Source organism: Numenius arquata, chromosome 4 (assembly GCF_964106895.1).
Source record: "Numenius arquata chromosome 4, bNumArq3.hap1.1, whole genome shotgun sequence".
NCBI classification, from domain to species: Eukaryota; Metazoa; Chordata; class Aves; order Charadriiformes; family Scolopacidae; genus Numenius; species Numenius arquata.
This window is the reverse complement of record NC_133579.1, coordinates 6,259,688-6,279,963: the sequence shown is the minus strand read 5'-3', so window position 1 is coordinate 6,279,963 and position 20,276 is coordinate 6,259,688. Positions and strand designations below refer to the sequence as shown.

The 20,276-nt window shown below is 52.4% G+C and overlaps 1 protein-coding gene and 24 non-coding genes across 25 annotated transcripts in view; 1 reads left to right on the top strand and 24 right to left on the bottom strand.

Moving 5' to 3' along the window:
• Positions 1–20,276, top strand: part of DNAJC5B (DnaJ heat shock protein family (Hsp40) member C5 beta) — a 40,206-nt gene that overhangs the window by 1,965 nt on the left and 17,965 nt on the right. The gene's annotated exons all lie outside the window — the stretch shown is intronic.
• TRNAA-AGC (transfer RNA alanine (anticodon AGC)) lies at positions 698–770 on the bottom strand. Its single transcript has one exon. It is a non-coding gene; the product is annotated as a tRNA-Ala (tRNA).
• On the bottom strand, positions 1,102–1,190 carry TRNAY-GUA (transfer RNA tyrosine (anticodon GUA)). The gene is given in 2 exon segments: positions 1,102–1,137; positions 1,154–1,190. It is a non-coding gene; the product is annotated as a tRNA-Tyr (tRNA).
• On the bottom strand, positions 1,934–2,006 carry TRNAA-UGC (transfer RNA alanine (anticodon UGC)). Its single transcript has one exon. It is a non-coding gene; the product is annotated as a tRNA-Ala (tRNA).
• Positions 4,566–4,638, bottom strand: TRNAA-AGC (transfer RNA alanine (anticodon AGC)). The gene has a single exon. It is a non-coding gene; the product is annotated as a tRNA-Ala (tRNA).
• Positions 4,938–5,026, bottom strand: TRNAY-GUA (transfer RNA tyrosine (anticodon GUA)). The gene is given in 2 exon segments: positions 4,938–4,973; positions 4,990–5,026. It is a non-coding gene; the product is annotated as a tRNA-Tyr (tRNA).
• On the bottom strand, positions 5,765–5,837 carry TRNAA-AGC (transfer RNA alanine (anticodon AGC)). Its single transcript has one exon. It is a non-coding gene; the product is annotated as a tRNA-Ala (tRNA).
• TRNAY-GUA (transfer RNA tyrosine (anticodon GUA)) lies at positions 6,169–6,257 on the bottom strand. The gene is given in 2 exon segments: positions 6,169–6,204; positions 6,221–6,257. It is a non-coding gene; the product is annotated as a tRNA-Tyr (tRNA).
• TRNAA-UGC (transfer RNA alanine (anticodon UGC)) lies at positions 6,996–7,068 on the bottom strand. The gene has a single exon. It is a non-coding gene; the product is annotated as a tRNA-Ala (tRNA).
• TRNAA-UGC (transfer RNA alanine (anticodon UGC)) lies at positions 8,226–8,298 on the bottom strand. Its single transcript has one exon. It is a non-coding gene; the product is annotated as a tRNA-Ala (tRNA).
• On the bottom strand, positions 8,943–9,031 carry TRNAY-GUA (transfer RNA tyrosine (anticodon GUA)). Its single transcript is given in 2 exon segments — positions 8,943–8,978; positions 8,995–9,031. It is a non-coding gene; the product is annotated as a tRNA-Tyr (tRNA).
• TRNAA-AGC (transfer RNA alanine (anticodon AGC)) lies at positions 9,750–9,822 on the bottom strand. The gene has a single exon. It is a non-coding gene; the product is annotated as a tRNA-Ala (tRNA).
• TRNAA-AGC (transfer RNA alanine (anticodon AGC)) lies at positions 10,988–11,060 on the bottom strand. The gene has a single exon. It is a non-coding gene; the product is annotated as a tRNA-Ala (tRNA).
• On the bottom strand, positions 11,392–11,480 carry TRNAY-GUA (transfer RNA tyrosine (anticodon GUA)). Its single transcript is given in 2 exon segments — positions 11,392–11,427; positions 11,444–11,480. It is a non-coding gene; the product is annotated as a tRNA-Tyr (tRNA).
• TRNAA-UGC (transfer RNA alanine (anticodon UGC)) lies at positions 12,206–12,278 on the bottom strand. The gene has a single exon. It is a non-coding gene; the product is annotated as a tRNA-Ala (tRNA).
• TRNAY-GUA (transfer RNA tyrosine (anticodon GUA)) lies at positions 12,923–13,011 on the bottom strand. The gene is given in 2 exon segments: positions 12,923–12,958; positions 12,975–13,011. It is a non-coding gene; the product is annotated as a tRNA-Tyr (tRNA).
• Positions 13,730–13,802, bottom strand: TRNAA-AGC (transfer RNA alanine (anticodon AGC)). The gene has a single exon. It is a non-coding gene; the product is annotated as a tRNA-Ala (tRNA).
• On the bottom strand, positions 14,959–15,031 carry TRNAA-AGC (transfer RNA alanine (anticodon AGC)). The gene has a single exon. It is a non-coding gene; the product is annotated as a tRNA-Ala (tRNA).
• TRNAY-GUA (transfer RNA tyrosine (anticodon GUA)) lies at positions 15,363–15,451 on the bottom strand. Its single transcript is given in 2 exon segments — positions 15,363–15,398; positions 15,415–15,451. It is a non-coding gene; the product is annotated as a tRNA-Tyr (tRNA).
• Positions 16,177–16,249, bottom strand: TRNAA-UGC (transfer RNA alanine (anticodon UGC)). The gene has a single exon. It is a non-coding gene; the product is annotated as a tRNA-Ala (tRNA).
• On the bottom strand, positions 16,894–16,982 carry TRNAY-GUA (transfer RNA tyrosine (anticodon GUA)). Its single transcript is given in 2 exon segments — positions 16,894–16,929; positions 16,946–16,982. It is a non-coding gene; the product is annotated as a tRNA-Tyr (tRNA).
• On the bottom strand, positions 17,701–17,773 carry TRNAA-AGC (transfer RNA alanine (anticodon AGC)). The gene has a single exon. It is a non-coding gene; the product is annotated as a tRNA-Ala (tRNA).
• On the bottom strand, positions 18,935–19,007 carry TRNAA-AGC (transfer RNA alanine (anticodon AGC)). The gene has a single exon. It is a non-coding gene; the product is annotated as a tRNA-Ala (tRNA).
• Positions 19,340–19,428, bottom strand: TRNAY-GUA (transfer RNA tyrosine (anticodon GUA)). Its single transcript is given in 2 exon segments — positions 19,340–19,375; positions 19,392–19,428. It is a non-coding gene; the product is annotated as a tRNA-Tyr (tRNA).
• TRNAA-UGC (transfer RNA alanine (anticodon UGC)) lies at positions 20,155–20,227 on the bottom strand. The gene has a single exon. It is a non-coding gene; the product is annotated as a tRNA-Ala (tRNA).

Below are 20,276 nucleotides of genomic sequence, written 5' to 3'. Positions count from 1 at the left end.
CTGTAAATATTTGCAAGATAAAATGATGAGTCAGTCTCATAGATTTGCTTTAATTATCTTTTAATTTATGCTAATCCAAAAATCTGCTGCTGGACTGGTATTCTTTAGTAGAAGGTATAAAACCAGCAATACCTGATTCTGAGTTTCCTGCCATTATTAATTAAGTCAGTATTAATTATACTACCACAGCCCAGGGCAAAATTTACTTTTTAATAAACATGACAGAGGTACCTCTCTGTGCTTTTATTTGGAGTTTGGCACAGTCTAATTTATCAAGGAGTAAAGCTAACAGGCTTCTAATCAGCAGAATTTCAAAAGAGATCTGCTTAAATTCGGTACCCTGAAAAAATAATCTGTAGAAATTTTTTTTTTGGCAAAATAACTGAAACTGTATTTTGGCTAATACTTTGAAGTTTGACAGTGAAGTAATATCCAAAGAGATACTGTGTTTCTTACGTTTTCTTAAGAAGTACAGAGAGAGGACGCACTGGTGACTGGGAATTTTATTAGCAAACATGTGCAGCACACTGAATGCTAATTAATGACTGCCAAGCCAAGGGTAATAATCCCTTACCCAGGTTTATACCAATGGCCTGTGCTACTCCTGATGTAGCCCTGGCTGCTCTCCTCTGCGCACACAGCGAGCTCGGACACCACGCGTAAGATGTTGTGTCCAGGGAAGGGGAATGAAAAGCATTGGAGAATGCGGGCATCGATCCCGCTGCCTCTCACATGCTAAGCGAGCGCTCTACCACTTGAGCTAATTCCCCAACCTGTGGCCTCAGCCTGAGGTCCTCTCCCCTCCCAGGAGACCACCCATCACCCAGGCTGCCCTGCACCCCCAGCCTGGCCTTCCCATCGCACTCCTTTCCACACCCACATCCACCTGCACCCACTCACTTCCCCACTGGAGGTGACATCTGAGAACCCCAGTGCTCAGCACCACCATCCTCGTCGAAGGGTTCACCCAAAGCTGCCTTGGCTGGTTGTCTTCCCACCTCAGTCAAGAGCTGAAGGCTGGGCAGCCCTTGAAGAGGAACCACCCGGACAGGGTCAAAAGTCAGAGACACTGCTGTGTCTGGTGGTGAGGCAAAAGGTCACTCCTTCGAGCCGGAGTTGAACCAGCGACCTAAGGATGGCCGTGCAAGAGAGCCTACAGTCCTCCGCTCTACCAGCTGAGCTATCGAAGGAATTACAGGGCCCTGCCCATGACCTCGCCCATCACACACTCATCCAACGTGTGCTGCTCCATCCAAAGCACAGAATGATGCTTCTACTACAACATCCTCATTCAAGCAGACTCAGCTCCAACATCGCACCATGTTGCTCAACCCTTTAGCCTATCAAATCATTCAAACCCCCAACAGAAAAACTCCACAAGATCCTTCTACGTCATCATCTACAGCTGAACTCTCCTCAAGCTAAAAAGAGCTTACCATATCCTAATGCAGCTTCTCTTCTTCTAACTTCACTGTACTTTCTTTTGCCCTCTGCTCAAGCACCTGACAGCAGGACAACATTTCGTCTACTCCATAACCTACTCCTATGTGCTGGAAGGTCACATGTAAGCCCTCTGAATGTCCCTTTCTCCAGGATTAACATGCCTAGTGTCCTCAGCCCATCCTTATGTAGAAATCCCTCCATTCCCTGAGCTTCTTGGTGGCCCTCCACTGAAGTTGCTCCAGTTCATTGATGTCTGTCCTCTAAGGTGGAGCTATAATCTAGGCACAGTAATTGAGATGACCTTTGAGGTCTGTCAAGAAAGAGGGCGAAAATAAGGTCTTCTTATAAAAATGTCCTTGCTGTTCTCACTAGTCTCCAGGATGTTTTCCTAGTCTTTGCTGACTGGGTGCACCTCATGCTTCCACAGGCCCCGAGAAGACACGGGACCAGGCAAAGGGCCCTGTGTCCAGGGAAGGAGAATGAAAAGTGTTGGAGAATGCGGGCATCGATCCCGCTGCCTCTCACATGCAAAGCGAGCGCTCTACCACTTGAGCTAATTCCCCAGCCTATGGCCTCTGCCTGAGGTCCTCTCCCCTCCCAGGAGACCAACCCTCACCCAGGCTGCCCTGCACCCATAGCCTGGACTTCCCATTGGACTCGCTGTCACGCCCACATCCACCCACCCACTTTCCTGATGGAGGTGCCCCTCTGACAAAAACACACCTCAGGGTCAAGAGCCTTGAGAGCCTGAGTGCATCCCCACCACCCTGGGCATTCGCCTGTCCAAGCTCAGACACAACTTGGTGTGGGACCAAACCGTGGCCTTGCATGAAAATGCTACAAGAAGCCTCAGCAGAGAGCGTCTCCTTTGCCCAAGAGATACTTTGAAGCTGAACTTCTTGCCCTTGGCACCTTTCTGAGAACCACTGGATGTGGGTGGCAGCTCTGCCCATGTTCCCCATTGATGCTGATCCTGGCTGTGACCTGTGGACTCAGGCAGCCTGCTTGGACTCCCACCTGCTTGAGCTGCACAATGGAATGGAGCTGCCTGTCCACCACAGGACTGCCTCTGAAGCTTGTGCAACCTTCTCACTTGATGCCCAGCAGCCCTTTTGACCTCAACAGCACCATTGTGAGCTCACAAATGCCTCCTTGGTGTGAACTTTCCTGCTTAAGAGACAGAGGTGCCACAGGGTCTTGTGGCAAGGCAAAAGGTCACTCCTTCGAGCCGGAGTTGAACCAGTAACCTAAGGATGGCTGTGCAAGAGAGCCTACAGTCCTCCACTCTACCTGCTGAGCTATCAAAGGAAGCATGGCACATTGTCATCTCACCCCTTCATTACACTCTCATCCAGACACTCAGTTCTCTCACCACTCCCATATACCTGTAGGACTCTCTTCAGAAGGAAGAAAGACTTGCCTTAGACCCACATTGATCTCCAGCTCTCAAGCACACAGCAACTGACCAGGGCAGACCAAGTCATGGTGGCTCACTCTAAGAGAGGGACCTGAACAGAAGGCACCATTGTCATAGTCAGGCAAGGACAACACCATTCCAGGAAGACACTCCATAGCTCAGCATGACAATCACATCCACTGAGTACCAGGCAGTTCCATACTGCTAAGACAGAGATGAGGTCACGGAATCACAGAATGGTCAGAGTTGGAAGGGACCTCTAGAGATCATCTAGTCCAACTCCCCTGCTAAAGCAGGATTGCCCAGAGCACGTCACTCAGGACTGCATCCAGGCGGGTCTTGAAAATCTCCAGAGAAGGGGACTCCACGACCTCCCTGGGCAGCCTGTTCCAGGGCTCTGTCACCCTCACTGGAAAGAAGTTTCGCCTCATATTTAAATGAAACTTCCTATGTTCCAGCTTGTGCCCGTTGCCCCTCGTCCTGTCACTGGTAACCACTGAAAAGAGTCCAGCTCCATCCTCCTTCAACCCACCCTTTAGGTACTTGTAAACATAGATAAGGTCTCCCCTCAGCCTTCTCTTCTCCAGGCTAAAGAGCCCCAGCTCTTTGAGCCTTTCCTCATAAGGGAAATGCTCCAATCCCTTAATCATCTTAATTGCCCTACGTTGGACTCTCTCCAGTAGTTCCCTGTCTCTCCACAGAACATCCCTCTGCATGACAATGTTTGCATCAGGACTCTCTTTGGCTTGACATAGCCAAAGGCATGGCTGAGCTAGAGACCAGGACTCCTGCGGTGTAAGTCGGAAAAAGAGTGAAGGCAGAGAGCTGAATGTATATTGAGCTCCTGGACCCTTTGGTGGACGTGGAGGCCCTGCGTGAGGCTGGTAAGGGCCATTGAGGCCTATAATGGCACTTAGGGCTTGGACGAGATGTAAGGGGAGCCTCGCAAGGCAGCCTGCAGTTTTCTGCACCAGCAGCAGAGCTGTTGATGGACTGGCAGGGCCCCATTCCGGCTCTGCGCCCATGATACAGCAGTCAAAGAAATCAGCTTAGATGACACATCAGGACAACTCTACTGAAACCTCCTCCAAAAGCCCCAGCTCAGGCATCAGACAGCAGCTTCCTCAAGGCTTCAGCCAGTCAACTCATGCCAGCCGCCAAGCAAGAAGGCTGCACAACCCCCTGGGCACCTTCTTCTCCTGCCAGACTGGTGGCAGGGAGAAAAAGTGGAACCTGTCTTGCTTCAGCTGTGCCCAGTTGTTAATCATTCCTCTAACAATCACATCAGTAAAAGGTATAACTGTTGAATTAAAAACTTCCTGATAAGCATTTGAAAGATGCTGCTGGGCTTCCCCGAAGCCCTCTCTTCTCCAGGCTCTGGCCAAGCCCACATTCATTGGCCTCTTCTCACAGGGCATGTGCGCCTCCTCCCAGTAATGCTGGTATCCTTACCCTGATTGCACTTGGTCTCTTTCTCTTCTACATCGAGTCCCAAAGTTGGGCACAGAATTTTAGATGCCACCATCAGATGCTGAGGAAAGGGTAAGAATCCCTTCCCTTGATCCCAAGGCCGTGGTGCTCTACACGTACCCCTGGATGTTTTCTTAGTCTTTGCTGACTGGGTACACCTTGCACTTCCACAGCCCCCAGAGGACATGGGACCAGGCAAAGGGCTCTGTATCCAGGGAAGGAGAATGAAAAGCGTTGGAGAATGCGGGCATCGATCCCGCTGCCTCTCACATGCTAAGCGAGCGCTCTACCACTTGAGCTAATTCCCCAGCCCATGGTCTCTGCCCAAGGTCCTCTCCCCTCCCAGGCACCCCCCCTCACCCAGGCCGCCCTGCACCCCCAGCCTGGCCTTCCCATCAGACTCACTTCGCTGATGGAGGTGACATCTGAGAACCCCAGTGCTCAGCACCACCATCTACTGTCCACGGATCACCTGAAACTGCCCTGGCTGGTTGTCTTCCCACCTCAGTCAAGAGCTGAAAGCTGGGCGGCCCTTGAAGAGGAGCCACCCAGGCAGAACCAAGCCTGCAGAGACACTGCTGTGTCTGGTGGTGAGGCAAAAGGTCACTCCTTCGAGCCGGAGTTGAACCAGCGACCTAAGGATGGCCATGCAAGGGAGCCTACAGTCCTCCGCTCTACCAGCTGAGCTATCGAAGGAATTACAGGGCCCTTCCCATGACCTCGCCCATCGCACACTCATCCAACACTTCTCCATCCAAAGCACAGAATGATGCTTCTACTACAACCTCCTCATTCAAGCAGACTCAGCTCCAACATCGCACCATGTTGCTCAACCCTTTAGCCTATCAAATCATTCAAACTCCCAACAGAAAAACTCCACAAGATCCTTCTACATCATCAACTACAGCTGAGCTCTCCTCAAATAAAAAGAGCTTACCATATCCCAATGCAGCTTCTCTTCTTCTAACTTCACTGTACTTTCTTTTGCCCTCTGCTCAAGCACCTGACAGCAGGACAACATTTCCTCTACTCCATAACCTACTCCTATGTGCTGGGAGGTCACATGTAAGCCCTCTGAACGTCCCTTTCTCCAGGATTAACATGCCTAGTGTCCTCAGCCCATCCTTACGTAGAAATCCCTCCATTCCCTGAGCTTCTTGGTGGCCCTCCACTGAAGTTGCTCCAGTTCATTGATGTCTGTCCTCTAAGGTGGAGCTATAATCTGGGCACAGTAGTTGAGATGACCTTTGAGGTCTGTCAAGAAAGAGGGAGAAAATAAGGTCTTCTTGTAAAAATGCCCCTGCTGTTCTCACTAGTTTCCAGGATGTTTTCCTAGTCTTTGCTGACTGGGTGATCCTCATGCTTCCACAGGCCCCGAGAAGACATGGGACCAGGCAAAGGGCCCTGTGTCCAGGGAAAGGGAATGAAAAGCGTTGGAGAATGCGGGCATCGATCCCGCTGCCTCTCACATGCTAAGCGAGCGCTCTACCACTTGAGCTAATTCCCCAGCCCATGGCCTCTGCCTGAGGTCCTCTCCCCTCCCAGGCGACCCCCCCTCACCCAGGCTGCCCTGCACCCATAGTCTGGCCTTCCCATCAGACTCGCTCCCAAACCCACATCCACCCAGCCACTCACTTCGCTGATGGAGGTGGCATCTGAGAACCCCAGTGCTCAGCACCACCATCTACTGTCCAGGGATCACCCGAAACTTCCTTGACTGGTTGTCTTCCACACCTCAGTCAAGAGCTGAAGGCTGGGCAGCCCTTGAAGAGGAGCCACCCGGGCAGAGCCAAGCCTGCAGAGACACTGCTGTGTCTGGTGGTGAGGCAAAAGGTTACTCCTTCGAGCCGGAGTTGAACCAGCGACCTAAGGATGGCCGTGCAAGGGAGCCTACAGTCCTCCGCTCTACCAGCTGAGCTATCGAAGGAATTACAGGGCCCTTCTCAGGACCTCGCCCATCACACACTCATCCAACACTTCTCCATCCAAAGCCTAGCATGATGACTCTATTCAAACATCCTCATTCAGGTGAACTCAGCTCCAACATCACACCACCTGGTTCGCACCTTTAGACCATCAAATCATCCAACACCAAAACCAGAAGAACTCCACAAGCTCCTTCTACATCATCTTCAGCAGCTGGACTCTCCTCAGGGACAAAAACAGCTCACCTGAATCCTGCTTCAACTGCTTTTCATCCCAGTTCCCTGAGCTGTCTTCTGCCCTCTGGTCAAGCCCCAGACAACAGGACAAAATTTCCTCTACTCGGAAACCTACTACTAAGTGCTGAGAGGTCACCTTGCAAGGCCTCTGAATTTCTTTTTCTTCAGGCTGAACATTCCCAGTGTCCTCAGCCCATCCTCACGCAGAAATCCCTCCCGTCCCCGAGCTTCTTGGTGGCCCTCCACTGAAGTTGCCCCAGTTCATTGCTATCGTTACGTTAGTGCTGTAATCTGGGCACAGTATCTGAGATGACATTTCAAGTCTGTCAAGCAAAGAGGGAGAAAGTAAGGTCTCCTGGTAAAACTGCCCAAGCTGTTCTTATTAAACTCCAGGATGTTATTCTAGTCTTTGCTGACTGGGTGCACCTTGTGCTTCCATAGCCCCCAGAGGACATGGGACCTGGCAAAGGGCCCTGTGTGCCGGGAAGGGGAATGAAAAGCGTTGGAGAATGCGGGCATCGATCCCGCTGCCTCTCACATGCAAAGCGAGCGCTCTACCACTTGAGCTAATTCCCCAGCCCATGGCCTCTGCCTGAGGTCCTCTCCCTTCCCAGGAGACCACCCATCACCCAGGCTGCCCTGCGCCCACAGCCTGGCCTTCCCATCAGACTCACTCTCACCTGCACCCACCCACTCACTTTCCTGATGGAGGTGACAGTCTGAGAACCCCAGTGTTCAGCACCATCATCTACGGCCCAGGAATCACCTGAAACTTCCTTGACTGGTTGTCTTCCACACCTCAGTCAAGAGCTGAAGGCTGGGCAGCCCTTGAAGGGGAGCCACCTGGGAAGGGTCAAAAGTCAGGGACGCTGCTGTGCTGGTGGCGAGGCAAAAGGTCACTCCTTCAAGCTGGAGTTGAAGCAGCAACCTAAGGATGGCCGTGCAAGGGGGCCTGCAGTCCTCCACTCTACCAGCTGAGGTATTGAAGAAATTACAGAGCCCTTCCCAGGTCCTTGGCATCACCCACTCATCCAACACTTCTCCATCCAAAGCACAGAATGATGCCTCTACTACAACATCCTCATTCAAACACACGCAGCTCCATCATCACACCACGTTTCTCAACCCTTTAGCCCCTCTAATCATTGAAACTCCCAACAGAAAAACTCCACAAGAACCTTCTACATCATGATCTACATCTGAACTCTCCGCAGGTTAAAAGGAGCTTACCATATCCCGCTGCAACTTCTCTTCATCCAATTTCGCTGTCCTTTATTTCGCCGTCTAGTCAAGCACCTGACAGCAGGACAACATTTCCTCTACTCCATAACCTACTCCTATGTGCTGGGAGGTCACATGTAAGCCCTCTGAACGTCCCTTTCTACAGGATTAACATGCCTAGTGTCCTCAGCCCATTCTTACGTAGAAATCCCTCCATTCCCTGAGCTTCTTGGTGGCCCTCCACTGAAGTTGCTCCAGTTCATTGATGTCTTTCTTCTGTTGTAATGTGGGGGAGCTGTAATTTGGGCACAGTAGTTGAGATGACCTTTGAGGTCTGTCAAGAAAGAGGGAGAACATAAGGTCTCTTATAAAAATGCCCCTGCTGTTCTCACTAGTTTCCAGGATGTTTTCCTAGTCTTTGCTGACTGGGAGCACCTTGTGATTCCACAGGCCCCCAGAGGATATGGGACCAGGAAAGGGCCCTGTGTGCCGGGAAGGGGAATGAAAAGCGTTGGAGAATGCGGGCATCGATCCCGCTGCCTCTCACATGCAAAGCGAGCGCTCTACCACTTGAGCTAATTCCCCAACCCATGGCCTCTGCCTGAGGTCCTCTCCCCTCCCAGGAGACCAACCCTCACCCAGGCTGCCCTGCGCCCACAGCCTGTCCTTCCCATCGGACTCGCTGTCACACCTGCACCCACCCACTCACTTTCCTGATGGAGGTGCCCCTCTGACAAAAACACACCTCAGGGTCAAGTGCCTTGAGAGCCTGAGTGCATCCCCACCACCCTGGGCATTCGCCTGTCCAACTCAGACACAACTTGGTGTGGGACCAAACCGTGGCCTTGCATGAAAATGCTACAAGAAGCCTCAGCAGAGAGCGTCTCCTTTGCCCAAGGGATACTTTGAAGCTGAACTTCTTGCCCTTGGCACCTTTCTGAGAACCACTGGATGTGGGTGGCAGCTCTGCCCATGTTCCCCATTGATGCTGATCCTGGCCATGACCTGTGGACTCAGGCAGCCTGCCTGGACTCCCACCTGCTCGAGCAGCACCATGGAGTTGCCTGTCCACCACTGCAGTGAAGCTTGTGCAGCCTTCCCACTTGACCCCCAGCAAAACTTTACACCTCAACCACCCCATCGAGAGCTCACAAGTGCTTCCTCGGTGTGAACTTTCTTGCTTAAGAGACAAAGGTGCCACAGGGTCTGGTGGTGAGGCAAAAGGTCACTCCTTCGAGCCGGAGTTGAACCAGCGACCTAAGGATGGCCGTGCAAGAGAGCCTACAGTCCTCCGCTCTACCAGCTGAGCTATCGAAGGAATTACAGGGCCCTGCCCATGACCTCGCCCATCACGCACTCATCCAAACATTTCTTCATCCAAAGGGTAACATGATTTCTCTACTCCAACACTCTCATAAATACAGACTCAGCTCCAACATCACACCACCTTGCTCAAACCTTTAGACCATCAAATCATCCAAAGCCACAAACAGAAGAACTCCACAAGCTCCTTGTACATCATCGTCTTCAGCTGGAGGCTCCTCAGGGACAGAAACAGCTTAACCATATCCTGCTGCAACTTCTCTTGTTGGTATCTCTTTTGCCCTCTGGTCAAGCAGCAAACATAAGGACGTTTCCTCTGCTCAATAAGGTCCTCCTAGGTGCTGGAAGGTCAAATGTATGCCCTCTGAACTTCTTACTCAAGGTGGAACAAGCCCAGTGTCTTCAGCCCGTCCTCACATAGAAATCCCTCCAACCTCTGAGCTCGTTGGTGGCCCTCCACTGAAGGTGCTCCAGTTCATTGATGTCTTTCTTCTGCAGGGGAACGGTAATCTGGGCACAGTACTTGAGATGACCTTTGAGGTCTGTCAAGAAAGAGGGAGAACATAAGGTCTCTTACAAAAATGTCCCTGCTGTTTTCACTAGTCTCCAGGATGTTTTCCTAGTCTCTGGGTGCACCTCGTGCTTCCACAGTCCCCAGGGGACATGGGACCAGGCACAGGACACTGTGTCCAGGCAAGGGGAATGAAAAGCATTGGAGAATGCGGGCATCGATCCCGCTGCCTCTCGCATGCTAAGCGAGCGCTCTACCACTTGAGCTAATTCCCCAGCCCGTGTCCTTTGCCTGAGGTCCTCTCCCCTCCCAGGAGACCCCCCCTCACCCAGGCTGCCCTGCACCCATAGTCTGGCCTTCCCATCGGACTCGCTCCCACACCCACATTCACCCACCCACCCACCTTCCTGATGGAGGTGACCGCAGGATACTCCAGTGCTCAGGACCGCCATCCCCAGCCCATGGTTCAACTATAGCTGCCCTGCCTGGTTGTCTTCCACACCTCAGCCAAGAGCTGAAAGCTGGGCAGCCCTTGAAGGGGAGCCACCCAGTTAGAGCCAAAACTGTAGAGACACTGCTGTGTCTGGTGGCAAGGCAAAAGGTCACTCCTTCGAGCCGGAGTTGAACCAGCGACCTAAGGATGGCCGTGCAAGGGGGCCTACAGTCCTCCGCTCTTCCAGCTGAGGTATTGAAGGAATTACAGAGCCCTTCCCAGGTCCTCGGCATCACACATTCATCCAACACTTCTCCATCCAAAGCACAGAATGATGCCTCTACTATAACATCCTCATTCAAACACATGCAGCTCCATCATCACACCACGTTTCTCAACCCTTTAGCCCCTCTAATCATTGAAACTCCCAACAGAAAAACTCCAGAAGCACCTTCTACATCATCATCTACATCTGAACTCTCCGCAGGTTAAAAGGAGCTTACCATATCCCGCTGCAACTTCTCTTCATCCAATTTCGCTGTCCTTTATTTCGCCGTCTAGTCAAGCACCTGACAGCAGGACAACATTTCCTCTACTCCATAACCTACTCCTATGTGCTGGGAGGTCACATGTAAGCCCTCTGAACGTCCCTTTCTCCAGGATTAACATGCCTAGTGTCCTCAGCCCATCCTTACGTAGAAATCCCTCCATTCCCTGAGCTTCTTGGTGGCCCTCCACTGAAGTTGCTTCAGTTCATTGATGTCTTTCTTCTGTTGTAATGTGGGGGAGCTGTAATCTGGGCACGGTAGTTGAGATGACCTTTGAGGTCTGTCAAGAAAGAGGGAGAACATAAGGTCTCTTATAAAAATGCCCCTGCTGTTCTCACTAGTTTCCAGGATGTTTTCCTAGTCTTTGCTGACTGGGTGATCCTCATGCTTCCACAGGCCCCGAGAAGACACGGGACCAGGCAAAGGGCCCTGTGTCCAGGGAAAGGGAATGAAAAGCGTTGGAGAATGCGGGCATCGATCCCGCTGCCTCTCACATGCTAAGCGAGCGCTCTACCACTTGAGCTAATTCCCCAGCCCATGGCCTCTGCCTGAGGTCCTCTCCCCTCCCTGGCGACCCCCCCTCACCCAGGCTGCCCTGCACCCATAGTCTGGCCTTCCCATCAGACTCGCTCCCAAACCCACATCCACCCAGCCACTCACTTCGCTGATGGAGGTGGCATCTGAGAACCCCAGTGCTCAGCACCACCATCTACTGTCCAGGGATCACCCGAAACTTCCTTGACTGGTTGTCTTCCACACCTCAGTCAAGAGCTGAAGGCTGGGCAGCCCTTGAAGAGGAGCCACCCGGGCAGAGCCAAGCCTGCAGAGACACTGCTGTGTCTGGTGGTGAGGCAAAAGGTTACTCCTTCGAGCCGGAGTTGAACCAGCGACCTAAGGATGGCCGTGCAAGGGAGCCTACAGTCCTCCGCTCTACCAGCTGAGCTATCGAAGGAATTACAGGGCCCTTCCCAGGACCTCGCCCATCACACACTCATCCAACACTTCTCCATCCAAAGCCTAGCATGATGACTCTATTCAAACATCCTCATTCAGGTGAACTCAGCTCCAACATCACACCACCTGGTTCGCACCTTTAGACCATCAAATCATCCAACACCAAAACCAGAAGAACTCCACAAGCTCCTTCTACATCATCTTCAGCAGCTGAACTCTCCTCAGGGACAAAGAATCCTGCTTCAACTGCTTTTCATCCCAGTTCCCTGAGCTGTCTTCTGCCCGCTGGTCAAGCCCCAGACAAAAGGACAACATTCCCTCTACTCCATAACCTACTTCTATGAGCTGGAAAGTCACATGTATGCCTTCTGAACTTCCGTTTTTCCAGGCTGAACATTCCCAGTGTCCTCAGCCCATCCTCACACAGAAATCCCTCCGTTCCCTGAGCTTCTTGGTGGCCCTCCACTGAAGTTGCTCCAGTTCATTGCTATCGTTATGTTAGTGCTGTAATCTGGACACAGTATCTGAGATGACATTTCAGGTCTGTCAAGCAAAGAGGGAGAAAGTAAGGTCTCCTGGTAAAACTGCCCAAGCTGTTCTTATTAAACTCCAGGATGTTATTCTAGTCTTTGCTGACTGGGAGCACCTTGTGCTTCCATAGCCCCCAGAGGATATGGGACCTGGCAAAGGGCCCTGTGTGCCGGGAAGGGGAATGAAAAGCGTTGGAGAATGCGGGCATCGATCCCGCTGCCTCTCACATGCAAAGCGAGCGCTCTACCACTTGAGCTAATTCCCCAACCCATGGCCTCTGCCTGAGGTCCTCTCCCCTCCCAGGAGACCAACCCTCACCCAGGCTGCCCTGCGCCCACAGCCTGTCCTTCCCATCGGACTCGCTGTCACACCTGCACCCACCCACTCACTTTCCTGATGGAGGTGCCCCTCTGACAAAAACACACCTCAGGGTCAAGTGCCTTGGGAGCCTGAGTGCATCCCCACCACCCTGGGCATTCGCCTGTCCAACTCAGACACAACTTGGTGTGGGACCAAACCGTGGCCTTGCATGAAAATGCTACAAGAAGCCTCAGCAGAGAGCGTCTCCTTTGCCCAAGGGATACTTTGAAGCTGAACTTCTTGCCCTTGGCACCTTTCTGAGAACCACTGGATGTGGGTGGCAGCTCTGCCCATGTTCCCCATTGATGCTGATCCTGGCCATGACCTGTGGACTCAGGCAGCCTGCCTGGACTCCCACCTGCTCGAGCAGCACCATGGAGTTGCCTGTCCACCACTGCAGTGAAGCTTGTGCAGCCTTCCCACTTGACCCCCAGCAAAACTTTACACCTCAACCACCCCATCGAGAGCTCACAAGTGCTTCCTCGGTGTGAACTTTCTTGCTTAAGAGACAAAGGTGCCACAGGGTCTGGTGGTGAGGCAAAAGGTCACTCCTTCGAGCCGGAGTTGAACCAGCGACCTAAGGATGGCCGTGCAAGAGAGCCTACAGTCCTCCGCTCTACCAGCTGAGCTATCGAAGGAATTACAGGGCCCTGCCCATGACCTCGCCCATCACGCACTCATCCAAACATTTCTTCATCCAAAGGGTAACATGATTTCTCTACTCCAACACTCTCATAAATACAGACTCAGCTCCAACATCACACCACCTTGCTCAAACCTTTAGACCATCAAATCATCCAAAGCCACAAACAGAAGAACTCCACAAGCTCCTTGTACATCATCGTCTTCAGCTGGAGGCTCCTCAGGGACAGAAACAGCTTAACCATATCCTGCTGCAACTTCTCTTGTTGATATCTCTTTTGCCCTCTGGTCAAGCAGCAAACAAAAGGACGTTTCCTCTGCTCAATAAGGTCCTCCTAGGTGCTGGAAGGTCAAATGTATGCCCTCTGAACTTCTTACTCAAGGTGGAACAAGCCCAGTGTCTTCAGCCCGTCCTCACATAGAAATCCCTCCAACCTCTGAGCTCGTTGGTGGCCCTCCACTGAAGGTGCTCCAGTTCATTGATGTCTTTCTTCTGCAGGGGAACGGTAATCTGGGCACAGTACTTGAGATGACCTTTGAGGTCTGTCAAGAAAGAGGGAGAACATAAGGTCTCTTATAAAAATGGCCCTGCTGTTTTCACTAGTCTCCAGGATGTTTTCCTAGTCTCTGGGTGCACCTCGTGCTTCCACAGTCCCCAGGGGACATGGGACCAGGCACAGGACACTGTGTCCAGGCAAGGGGAATGAAAAGCATTGGAGAATGCGGGCATCGATCCCGCTGCCTCTCGCATGCTAAGCGAGCGCTCTACCACTTGAGCTAATTCCCCAGCCCATGGCCTCTGCCTGAGGTCCTCTCCCCTCCCAGGCGACCACCCCTCACCCAGGCTGCCCTGCACCCATAGTCTGGCCTTCCCATCGGACTCGCTCCCACACCCACATCCACCCACCTTCCTGATGGAGGTGACCGCAGGATACTCCAGTGCTCAGGACCGCCATCCCCAGCCCATGGTTCAACTATAGCTGCCCTGCCTGGTTGTCTTCCACACCTCAGCCAAGAGCTGAAAGCTGGGCAGCCCTTGAAGGGGAGCCACCCAGTTAGAGCCAAAACTGTAGAGACACTGCTGTGTCTGGTGGCAAGGCAAAAGGTCACTCCTTCGAGCCGGAGTTGAACCAGCGACCTAAGGATGGCCGTGCAAGGGGGCCTACAGTCCTCCGCTCTTCCAGCTGAGGTATTGAAGGAATTACAGAGCCCTTCCCAGGTCCTCGGCATCACACATTCATCCAACCTTTCTCCATCCAAATCACAGAATGATGCCTCTACTATAACATCCTCATTCAAACACATGCAGCTCCATCATCACACCACGTTTCTCAACTCTTTAGCCCCTCTAATCATTGAAACTCCCAACAGAAAAACTCCACAAGAACCTTCTACATCATCATCTACAACTGAGCTCTCCTCAAATAAAAAGAGCTTACCATATCCCGCTGCAACTTCTCTTCATCCAATTTCGCTGTCCTTTATTTCGCCGTCTGGTCAAGCACCTGACAGCAGGACAACATTTCCTCTACTCCATAACCTACTCCTATGTGCTGGGAGGTCACATGTAAGCCCTCTGAACGTCCCTTTCTCCAGGATTAACATGCCTAGTGTCCTCAGCCCATCCTTACGTAGAAATCCCTCCATTCCCTGAGCTTCTTGGTGGCCCTCCACTGAAGTTGCTCCAGTTCATTGATGTCTTTCTTCTGTTGTAATGTGGGGGAGCTGTAATCTGGGCACGGTAGTTGAGATGACCTTTGAGGTCTGTCAAGAAAGAGGGAGAACATAAGGTCTCTTATAAAAATGCCCCTGCTGTTCTCACTAGTTTCCAGGATGTTTTCCTAGTCTTTGCTGACTGGGTGATCCTCATGCTTCCACAGGCCCCGAGAAGACACGGGACCAGGCAAAGGGCCCTGTGTCCAGGGAAAGGGAATGAAAAGTGTTGGAGAATGCGGGCATCGATCCCGCTGCCTCTCACATGCTAAGCGAGCGCTCTACCACTTGAGCTAATTCCCCAGCCCATGGCCTCTGCCTGAGGTCCTCTCCCCTCCCAGGAGACCACCCCTCACCCAGGCTGCCCTGCACCCATAGTCTGGCCTTCCCATCAGACTCGCTCCCAAACCCACATCCACCCAGCCACTCACTTCGCTGATGGAGGTGGCATCTGAGAACCCCAGTGCTCAGCACCACCATCTACTGTCCAGGGATCACCCGAAACTTCCTTGACTGGTTGTCTTCCACACCTCAGTCAAGAGCTGAAGGCTGGGCAGCCCTTGAAGAGGAGCCACCCGGGCAGAGCCAAGCCTGCAGAGACACTGCTGTGTCTGGTGGTGAGGCAAAAGGTTACTCCTTCGAGCCGGAGTTGAACCAGCGACCTAAGGATGGCCGTGCAAGGGAGCCTACAGTCCTCCGCTCTACCAGCTGAGCTATCGAAGGAATTACAAGGCCCTTCCCAGGACCTCGCCCATCACACACTCATCCAACACTTCTCCATCCAAAGCCTAGCATGATGACTCTATTCAAACATCCTCATTCAGGTGAACTCAGCTCCAACATCACACCACCTGGTTCGCACCTTTAGACCATCAAATCATCCAACACCAAAACCAGAAGAACTCCACAAGCTCCTTCTACATCATCTTCAGCAGCTGAACTCTCCTCAGGGACAAAGAATCCTGCTTCAACTGCTTTTCATCCCAGTTCCCTGAGCTGTCTTCTGCCCGCTGGTCAAGCCCCAGACAAAAGGACAACATTCCCTCTACTCCATAACCTACTTCTATGAGCTGGAAAGTCACATGTATGCCTTCTGAACTTCCGTTTTTCCAGGCTGAACATTCCCAGTGTCCTCAGCCCATCCTCACACAGAAATCCCTCCGTTCCCTGAGCTTCTTGGTGGCCCTCCACTGAAGTTGCTCCAGTTCATTGCTATCTTTACGTTAGTGCTGTAATCTGGGCACAGTATCTGAGATGACATTTCAGGTCTGTCAAGCAAAGAGGGAGAAAGTAAGGTCTCCTGGTAAAACTGCCCAAGCTGTTCTTATTAAACTCCAGGATGTTATTCTAGTCTTTGCTGACTGGGTGCACCTTGTGCTTCCATAGCCCCCAGAGGACATGGGACCTGGCAAAGGGCCCTGTGTGCCGGGAAGGGGAATGAAAAGCGTTGGAGAATGCGGGCATCGATCCCGCTGCCTCTCACATGCAAAGCGAGCGCTCTACCACTTGAGCTAATTCCCCAGCCCATGGCATCTGCCTGAGGTCCTCTCCCCTCCCAGGAGACCAGCCCTCACCCAGGCTGCCCTGCGCCCACAGCCTGGCCTTCCCATCGGACTCGCTGTCACACCTGCACCCACCCACTCACTTTCCTGATGGAGGTGCCCCTCTGACAAAAACACACCTCAGGGTCAAGTGCCTTGGGAGCCTGAGTGCATCCCCACCACCCTGGGCATTCGCCTGTCCAACTCAGACACAACTTGGTGTGGGACCAAACAGTGGCCTTGCATGAAAATGCTACAAGAAGCCTCAGCAGAGAGCATCTCCTTTGCCCAAGGGATACTTTGAAGCTGAACTTCTTGCCCTTGGCACCTTTCTGAGAACCACTGGATGTGGGTGGCAGCTCTGCCCATGTTCCCCATTGATGCTGATCCTGGCCATGACCTGTGGACTCAGGCAGCCTGCCTGGACTCCCACCTGCTCGAGCAGCACCATGGAGTTGCCTGTCCACCACTGCAGTGAAGCTTGTGCAGCCTTCCCACTTGACCCCCAGCAAAACTTTACACCTCAACCACCCCATCGAGAGCTCACAAGTGCTTCCTCGGTGTGAACTTTCTTGCTTAAGAGACAAAGGTGCCACAGGGTCTGGTGGCGAGGCAAAAGGTCACTCCTTCGAGCCGGAGTTGAACCAGCGACCTAAGGATGGCCGTGCAAGAGAGCCTACAGTCCTCCGCTCTACCAGCTGAGCTATCGAAGGAATTACAGGGCCCTGCCCATGACCTCACCCATCACGCACTCATCCAAACATTTCTTCATCCAAAGGGTAACTTGATTTCTCTACTCCAACACTCTCATAAATACAGACTTAGCTCCAATATCATACCACCTTGCTCAAACCTTTAGACCATCAAATCATCCAAAGCCACAAACAGAAGAACTCCACAAGCTCCTTGTACATCATCGTCTTCAGCTGGAGGCTCCTCAGGGACAGAAACAGCTTAACCATATCCTGCTGCAACTTCTCTTGTTGGTATCTCTTTTGCCCTCTGGTCAAGCAGCAAACAAAAGGACGTTTCCTCTGCTCAATAAGGTCCTCCTAGGTGCTGGAAGGTCAAATGTATGCCCTCTGAACTTCTTACTCAAGGTGGAACAAGCCCAGTGTCTTCAGCTCGTCCTCACATAGAAATCCCTCCAACCTCTGAGCTCGTTGGTGGCCCTCCACTGAAGGTGCTCCAGTTCATTGATGTCTTTCTTCTGCAGGGGAACGGTAATCTGGGCACAGTACTTGAGATGACCTTTGAGGTCTGTCAAGAAAGAGGGAGAACATAAGGTCTCTTATAAAAATGGCCCTGCTGTTTTCACTAGTCTCCAGGATGTTTTCCTAGTCTCTGGGTGCACCTCGTGCTTCCACAGTCCCCAGGGGACATGGGACCAGGCACAGGACACTGTGTCCAGGCAAGGGGAATGAAAAGCATTGGAGAATGCGGGCATCGATCCCGCTGCCTCTCGCATGCTAAGCGAGCGCTCTACCACTTGAGCTAATTCCCCAGCCCGTGGCCTCTGCCTGAGGTCCTCTCCCCTCCCAGGCGACCCCCCCTCACCCAGGCTGCCCTGCATCCATAGTCTGGCCTTCGCATCGGACTCGCTCCCACACCCACATCCACCCACCCACCCACCTTCCTGATGGAGGTGACCGCAGGATACTCCAGTGCTCAGGACCGCCATCCCCAGCCCATGGTTCAACTATAGCTGCCCTGCCTGGTTGTCTTCCACACCTCAGCCAAGAGCTGAAGGCTGGGCAGCCCTTGAAGGGGAGCCACCCAGTTAGAGCCAAAACTGTAGAGACACTGCTGTGTCTGGTGGCGAGGCAAAAGGTCACTCCTTCGAGCCGGAGTTGAACCAGCGACCTAAGGATGGCCGTGCAAGGGGGCCTACAGTCCTCCGCTCTTCCAGCTGAGGTATTGAAAGAATTACAGAGCCCTTCCCAGGTCCTTGGCATCACACATTCATCCAACCTTTCTCCATCCAAATCACAGAATGATGCCTCTACTACAACATCCTCATTCAAACACATGCAGCTCCATCATCACACCACGTTTCTCAACCCTTTAGCCCCTCTAATCATTGAAACTCCCAACAGAAAAACTCCACAAGAACCTTCTACATCATCATCTACAACTGAGCTCTCCTCAAATAAAAAGAGCTTACCATATCCCGCTGCAACTTCTCTTCATCCAATTTCGCTGTCCTTTATTTCGCCGTCTGGTCAAGCACCTGACAGCAGGACATTTCCTCTACTCCATAACCTACTCCTATATGCTGAAAGGTCACATGTAAGCCCTCTGAACGTCCCTTTCTCCAGGATTAACATGCCTAGTGTCCTCAGCCCATCCTTATGTAGAAATCCCTCCATTCCCTGAGCTTCTTGGTGGCCCTCCACTGAAGTTGCTCCAGTTCATTGATGTCTTTCTTCTGTTGTAATGTGGGGGAGCTGTAATCTGGGCACGGTAGTTGAGATGACCTTTGAGGTCTGTCAAGAAAGAGGGAGAACATAAGGTCTCTTATAAAAATGCCCCTGCTGTTCTCACTAGTTTCCAGGATGTTTTCCTAGTCTTTGCTGACTGGGTGATCCTCATGCTTCCACAGGCCCCGAGAAGACACGGGACCAGGCAAAGGGCCCTGTGTCCAGGGAAAGGGAATGAAAAGTGTTGGAGAATGCGGGCATCGATCCCGCTGCCTCTCACATGCTAAGCGAGCGCTCTACCACTTGAGCTAATTCCCCAGCCCATGGCCTCTGCCTGAGGTCCTCTCCCCTCCCAGGAGACCCCCCCCTCACCCAGGCTGCCCTGCATCCATAGTCTGGCCTTCCCATCAGACTCGCTCGTACACCCACATCCACCCAGCCACTCACTTCGCTGATGGAGGTGGCATCTGAGAACCCCAGTGCTCAGCACCACCATCTACTGTCCACGGATCACCCGAAACTTCCTTGACTGGTTGTCTTCCACACCTCAGTCAAGAGCTGAAGGCTGGGCAGCCCTTGAAGAGGAGCCACCCGGGCAGAGCCAAGCCTGCAGTGACACTGCTGTGTCTGGTGGTGAGGCAAAAGGTTACTCCTTCGAGCCGGAGTTGAACCAGCGACCTAAGGATGGCCGTGCAAGGGAGCCTACAGTCCTCCGCTCTACCAGCTGAGCTATCGAAGGAATTACAGGGCCCTTCCCAGGACCTCGCCCATCACACACTCATCCAACACTTCTCCATCCAAAGCCTAGCATGATGACTCTATTCAAACATCCTCATTCAGGTGAACTCAGCTCCAACATCACACCACCTGGTTCGCACCTTTAGACCATCAAATCATCCAACACCAAAACCAGAAGATCTCCACAAGCTCCTTCTACATCATCTTCAGCAGCTGAACTCTCCTCAGGGACAAAGAATCCTGCTTCAACTGCTTTTCATCCCAGTTCCCTGAGCTGTCTTCTGCCCGCTGGTCAAGCCCCAGACAAAAGGACAACATTCCCTCTACTCCATAACCTACTTCTATGAGCTGGAAAGTCACATGTATGCCTTCTGAACTTCCGTTTTTCCAGGCTGAACATTCCCAGTGTCCTCAGCCCATCCTCACGCAGAAATCCCTCCGTTCCCTGAGCTTCTTGGTGGCCCACCACTGAAGTTGCTCCAGTTCATTGCTATCGTTACGTTAGTGCTGTAATCTGGGCACAGTATCTGAGATGACATTTCAAGTCTGTCAAGCAAAGAGGGAGAAAGTAAGGTCTCCTGATAAAACTGCCCAAGCTGTTCTTATTAAACTCCAGGATGTTATTCTAGTCTTTGCTGACTGGGTGCACCTTGTGCTTCCACAGGCCCCCAGAGGATATGGGACCTGGCAAAGGGCCCTGTGTGCCGGGAAGGGGAATGAAAAGCGTTGGAGAATGCGGGCATCGATCCCGCTGCCTCTCACATGCAAAGCGAGCGCTCTACCACTTGAGCTAATTCCCCAACCCATGGCCTCTGCCTGAGGTCCTCTCCCCTCCCAGGAGACCAACCC